We start from the raw sequence: 6,393 nt of genomic DNA on the forward strand, positions 1-6,393 counted from the left end.
CATGGGACACCTTAGCACCATGAGCCGGAGTTTTGTGAGAGAACTAAGCGATGCAGGGGAAAGATGGGGGGAGGGAGGAAAGCAGCAAAGCCTTCAGGAGACATCATCGCCCACACCGCCTGCTTTCCACAATCACCTTCCACCAGATTTCCAGCTAGCAGATAGGTCACTTTTGCTTCCCTCTGCAGGAACAGACTTGGCTTGCCTTGGCTGGTGCCAGCAAGGATGCCCTGTACCCTGGAGCATTTAATTCTCCCAGCGTCAGGCAGTGTTAAAGAGGATGAGCTCTGATGAGAAGCAACACCGGTGCCTTCTGAGAACAACCCGTGGATAAGATTCCCATGGATGCCTCTTCCCACCTTGACTGTGACAGGTTGGTGATAATCTGGCACGGGGGGAATTTTTTTCTCCCTCGGCATCTCTGCAACTGAGTTCCCTGGCTCTTTCAAAACCCAGGCAAGCAGAGTCCAGAACCTCCAACAGTTCTGGTTTCACTAGCGCTGTTGTGGTTCCTGTGTGCATATGCCCTACTTGTTAAAGTGGACATCTGGGGGAGTCTTTTTTTTCTAATCACAATTTTCATTACCTGAGAAGTGCAGGGGAACTACTACCATCGTGAGATGTACATCCATGGATAGAATTGTGCCTCAGAAAGTCCATGGTGCTTGGAATGAGACTGGCCCCCATAGTGGGTTCATCCCCAGTTTGTAGAATTGTTTGGGAAGGATTAGGAGGTGTGGTTTTGTTGGGGGAGGTGTGTCACTGGGAATGAATGGGCTCTGAGGTTTCAAAAGTCCTAGCCATTGCAGCTAATGCTCTTTGTCTCATGCTAGTAAAGATGTGAGCTTTCAGCTATTGCTCCGGCACCATATCTGCCTGCCTGCCTGCCTGCCTGCCTGCCTGCTCTCTGTGGCTGTGATGGCCATGGACTCTCATCCTCTGGAACTGTGAGCCCCAAATTAAATGCTTTCCTAAGTTGCCTTGGTCATGAGTCTTATCACAGCAAGCAAGCAAGACAGGGATAGAAGGGTCTAGCACATAGTAGGTACTCAGCAAGTGCGGGTATATGCAAAAAGTAGGAGCTGGTAACCACAAGAATGCTTTAAGTGCTAGGCTTCTGGCCCTGGGAGTCACTGGAACTTACTCCTCTTCTTCAGTCAAGTCCCCACTTCAGTAGGGTAAAAAGCGTTTCTGTGAGCGATCTCCACACGCAGGAAGTAGGGGTCCTCGCCTTTGCAAATCTGCCTGGTCCTTCTCAAGAAACCTTTCCCTCCTGTGTGGAAGCAAGACTATTTTCTCCGACAGCACAGCATCGTTAGCTCTCTTAAAGCTCTTGTGTGTGCACGATCCAGTGTCTGCTCGCCTCTACCTTCTCAGTATCGTCTTGCCTCTGTTCCTTTAGCGCTCGCTGGGGATCTTCAAACTGACCATGCACACAATGCATTTGCTATCGCCGTGATCCCTGGCATCACAGAATGACAGGAATGAAAGGAGATGCCAGTCCCTGGGCTCCAGATGCCTCCGATCAGCCTGGTCCACGTGCGCCAATCCAGGAGTCGTCGCGACGGATCACTGAGACTGCTCTTCCATGTACAGGTCCTGTCTGTTTTATTTCATATTTCCTTTCAGCAGCCTTGTGAGAAAGCACAGATGTTGTCCCCTAACCACGGTCGATGAAAATGAAGCCTTCTGGGTCTGAACTTGGAAGCCGTCTGGTGGCAGAACTTTCCAATCCCAGCAGCCCCAGACGAGGCTCAGATCAGTGGATGCCTCTTCCCCGCAGTGCCCTATAGCAGCCGTTCTCAACCTGTGGGGTTCAAGTGGTCCTTTTACAGGGGTGGACTAAGACCGTTCAAAACAGGCATTTACATCAACTTTTGTAACAGTAGCAAAATTACAGCTCTGAAGTAGCAACGAAAATAATTTTATGGTGGTGGTGGGGTCACCACAGCATGAGGAACTGTATTAAAGGGCCACAGCGTTAGGAAGGTTGAGAACGGATACACTAGAGGTCCCTGAGTGTGATGACGATGATGATGATGACGTGAATGGTGTTCCAGGACACACGTGTAGAGGCAACTTAAAAATACACATTTATGGGGCTGGTGAGATGACTCAGTGAGTAAGAGCACTGATTAATCTTTCGAAGGTCCTGAGTTCAAATGCCAGTAACTACATGGTGGCTCACAAACCACCCGTAATAAGATCTGGCGCCCTCTTCTGGTGCGTCTGAAGACAGCTACAGTGCACTTATTTATAAAAATAAATAAATCTTTGGGTCTGAGTGAGCGGCCTGAGTGAGCGGAGCCAGAGTGAGCGGGGCCGACCGGAGTGAGCAGGGTTGACCAGAGCCAGCACAGGTCTTAAAAGTTCAATTCCCATCAACCAGATGAAGGCTCACAACTATCTGTACAGCTACAGTGTGTACTCATATACATAAAAATAAACAAATAAAAATTTAAAAATATACATTTAGTCTTTGTATTAGTCCTTTGAGAACTTCATGTGTGCATATGATGTACTTTGATCATACTCTCCTCTCCTTCCTCCCCTAGCTCCTCCCCGATCTACCTTTCACTGCCAACGAACTTCTCCCAACCTCATGTCTAGAGGTCACCACAACTTCTACCTTGGTGAGTGAGGCCGGGGTCTCTCTTGTTTCTGCTGCCCTTAGAACTCCTGGCTAGCGGGCCCATCAGCAAGTCTGTAAGCGTCACCTCTAATCCAGGGTGTTTGGTTTGTTTTTGTTGTTAAGACTGGGTGTCTCTGGAAGTCAGGCTGTCTCAGAACCCGTCCACCCCTGTCCAGCGCTGGGGTTTGGCCGCTGTACCCAGTTCCTTCTTTTCCTCTAAGGATGGAGGTGGGGCTTGAGCACACGTCTTCAAGGCTTCCACGGCCAAGCCCTTTCACCCCCTGAACCATCTTGCACGTCCATGTTTTCTGCTACGCTGCGGAAATAAAAGACTTTACTTTTCTTCTGCCGTCTTTCTTTCCCTTCACCCGTCCGTTCTGCACACACTTCCCTGCTGCTGCCTGGGCTCTGCTAACTCTGTGAGTTTGTTCACCTGGCATCTTCCAGAGCCCGGGTGGCTCAGTCTGCTTCCTGTCTTTTCTCTTCTCTCACCCTTCCTTACCTGATTCCCACAGACAACAAAATCGAGAGGTTTTCTCAGGGTTTGGAACTTAAAGTGCCTCCCAAGTTACCAACCGTACCGCTTCCCTTACGCACCGAGGTCTGCAGGGATGGTTGTTAGTGTTGTCCTAACTACAACTTGTTCTCCACGGCTGCTTAGTTAGCCCCAGAGAAGAGTGTGCTACAGGTGATAAGTCAGTGCCCTAGGTGGACCCACCTGTCCCTGAGCGGGATGCTGACCTCGGTGAGCCTCTGCTTTACCGCCGCCAGCAGAGTGAGCTCGACCAGCAGTGCTTCTCTCCTGGGCTCCTGCAAAGGCCCAGTGAGATCACCCCATTCCTGTGTTCAGAGGATGGATGTGGAAAGGAGCCGACACAGTCTCGCTGCCTGGAAATAACGAACTGTTTTACCTTTTCTTTTCCAATTGCAGTGGCTTTATTAGTTTTTCAGATCCTATGGTTTGAGATACTACAGTGCTGAAAGAAATGGTAAGGTTTGGTATTTTTCCACTTTGGGACATGTTCAGTGTTTGTGACACCTATTTTCAGAAAAGGGAAACTCTCTGTATCCCCACTGTCTCTATAGGGACATTCTCTGTATCCCCAGTGTCTATATAGAGGCATTCTCTCTATCCCCCGTGTTTATATAGGGACATTATATCCCCAGTGTCTATATAGGGGCATTCTCTGTATCCCCAGTGTCTCTATAGGGACATTCTCTGTATCCCCTGTGTCCATATAGGGACATTTTCTGCATCCCCCAGGAAAGGGCAGTGTTTGCCATCTCCACGTTGTGTTTGGTCTAAAATAATCATATTCTTTTCTCTAGGCAGATACAGTGTTTCCCCGAGGACATTCTGAAACTTTCCTTCCAGTTCGGTGACGTCGAGGCCTCTGATCTTCTGAGGGGGCCTGGCAGCTGAAGGAAGGGCCCTGTGCCTTGCCACAATTGTGTAAGGATTGAGGCATCTCTTGCACCGTGGGTATGTGTTTGCACTCCAGTTTTTCAGTCATCTCTAAAAGCCAGGTATCTCTTGAGGCTTGAACCTGAGCTGACAGTTTAGGCGCAGATGGTGGACCTGGAGTGGTTTTCTTCCTCTTCTCCCCAAACACACACACACACACACACACACACACACACACACACACACTGCAGCCACCTGGAGAGACTGCTAGAAACTGCCAGACATCTCTCTCCTCATAAAGAGTAGCGGCAGCCGCCATTGCTTCATGACCATTGTCCTCATGATAGGTTAATAGGGCACTTGTGCATTGAGGACAAGTGTGGCCCATAAATATAAAATAGTTTAAAAGAAACAAGATCATTCATATAAATCCCACTTTCTACTCTCCAGAGCTTCGCTGAAATTACACAACCAACCAAGTGGCAGACAGACCTCCAGTCGAATACAGTTCCCAGAAAAACTCCGCGCGCCTCTCTGCTTTGCCTTGTGATTGGCTGCTTGTCTCCCCAGGGCCGAGAGCTTTGTAAGCAGCTGGTGCAAATGGATGTGTTTCTGAAATTAACCAGTTGATGAATGTCATAGGCATCAGGCTCCATTCCAGGGTTGGGCCAGGCTGTGCTTAGATTGCCTGTTTCCCTGCACAGCCTTCAGGGTGTGTGACTAACGAGGAGATGGATGGCTCAACACGGGTCTGGTGAAAAGAGGGTGGGAGCCCGTTAGGAGGAGGAGCTGCTGGGGATGTGGCCCTTGAGGGTTGGCATTTCTCTGTAGATCTCTGTGTGTTCAGCCCTGCCAGGCCTATCTATTCTGCACGTTTGTTGAAGAAAAGCCCAAGTCAGGGGTCAGGATGCATGTGGTTTCTGTATGAGGAGGCACAGTCTCTTTTGAACAGTCTTGACTCCGGCTCAGGCACTTGTTAACCATGTGAACTTGGAAAAATTATTACCCACTGAGTTACTGTCTCCTCACCTGTGTAAGACATGTGTCACGAGTCATCAGACTCATGTATCTGCAAAGTAAGTTTACATCACCTGGGACAGGCTGAGTGCTTAGTAAATGGATTCTTTTTTTTTTTTTTAATAAAGATTTATTTATTTAATATATATGGGTACACTGTTGCTCTCTGCTGACACAGCAGAAGAGGGCATCAGATCCCATGACAGACGGTTGTGAGTCATCGTGTGGTTGCTGAGAACTGAACTCAGGACCTCTAGAAGATCAGCCAGTGCTCTTAACCGCTGAGCCATCTCCCCAGTAAGTGGGTTTTATTATTACTCTCTGAGAGAATCAAGAGGGATGGCAGACCATCTATCACAAAATAACCATCAAGGCAGCCCCTAAGCATTCTATTATTGGAGACTTGTTCTTTGGATTCTTCTTTTGGCAAGTCCCTTTTAAAAAATAAATATGGGTTTGGTATCTATCAAAGTATTAATAAGGGATGTCGGTAAACATTCTAATTTTTTCTTGGTTTGTAAGAGGTACAGGGTTATAAGACTTTTGCTTTCACTGTGATTTCATCCAGGGTCAGAGCTAGGCTCAGATGTGTCTTTGGATTGCTCTGGCTATTGCTTCCAATGAAATTTACACTTGGAAATGCTGTCAGTCTGGTTGAGTGGGACCTGACAGACCACCCACATGGGACCCAGGAGCCAGGCTGGTCCCAGCTCTGCCACCTACTGTGTGGCTCTCTGCTCTTTGAACTTCAGTTTCTTCATTTGCAAAATAAGAGGACCTGCTTGTTAGTGATTGACAAGTGGCAAACAGATGAACCTCTCTTGCAAATATGAAATGGTGGGGAAGAAGAGAGGCTGAAAGAGCAGCTGAAGAGCCAAGGCCAAAGTTGCTGAAGGGGGAAGGGCAGGGATCAGTGGGCTTGTTTATGGAGGGCAGTTCCTACTTCCCAGAGGACCGGCACTTGGGAAACTAGACTAAATATCTTTAAGCTGCTTTGAGAATGTTATAGTCCACTCCAGGGCAGGCAAAACTGTACCTTGGCCTAAAGAAGCAAGGTTTAGATGTGGCTAAATAGCTACCCGGAGAGGGGATTGTATTTCAGTCTGGGTTCCAGCCACTGCACATGCTGCACTTGTTTTGCGCTTTCCCTGGGAACACAGGCTTCCCCACCAACACCTATTGACCAGAAACTAACAGCCAGCGGAGCAGCCAACACTCCAGTGCTAACTATTCAGCTAAGAGTTTGTGCAATAAATTATGTCCTCCTTAGGGCTTGTAAGCATATCCCAAGGCCAACTGTTGATCCTGGCACAGCAGTCTCTTAAATATCTACTTACGG

The 6,393-nt window shown here is 48.3% G+C and overlaps 1 long non-coding RNA gene across 1 annotated transcript; it reads left to right on the plus strand.

Moving 5' to 3' along the window:
* Positions 1-258: 258 nt before the first annotated feature.
* On the plus strand, positions 259-2,787 carry Gm40101. The gene is made up of 3 exons (XR_867488.1): positions 259-373; positions 1,403-1,596; positions 2,556-2,787. It is a non-coding gene; the product is annotated as a predicted gene, 40101 (long non-coding RNA).
* The last annotated feature ends 3,606 nt before the right edge of the window (positions 2,788-6,393 follow it).

Source organism: Mus musculus, chromosome 3 (assembly GCF_000001635.26).
Source record: "Mus musculus strain C57BL/6J chromosome 3, GRCm38.p6 C57BL/6J".
In the NCBI taxonomy this organism is placed as follows: Eukaryota; Metazoa; Chordata; class Mammalia; order Rodentia; family Muridae; genus Mus; species Mus musculus.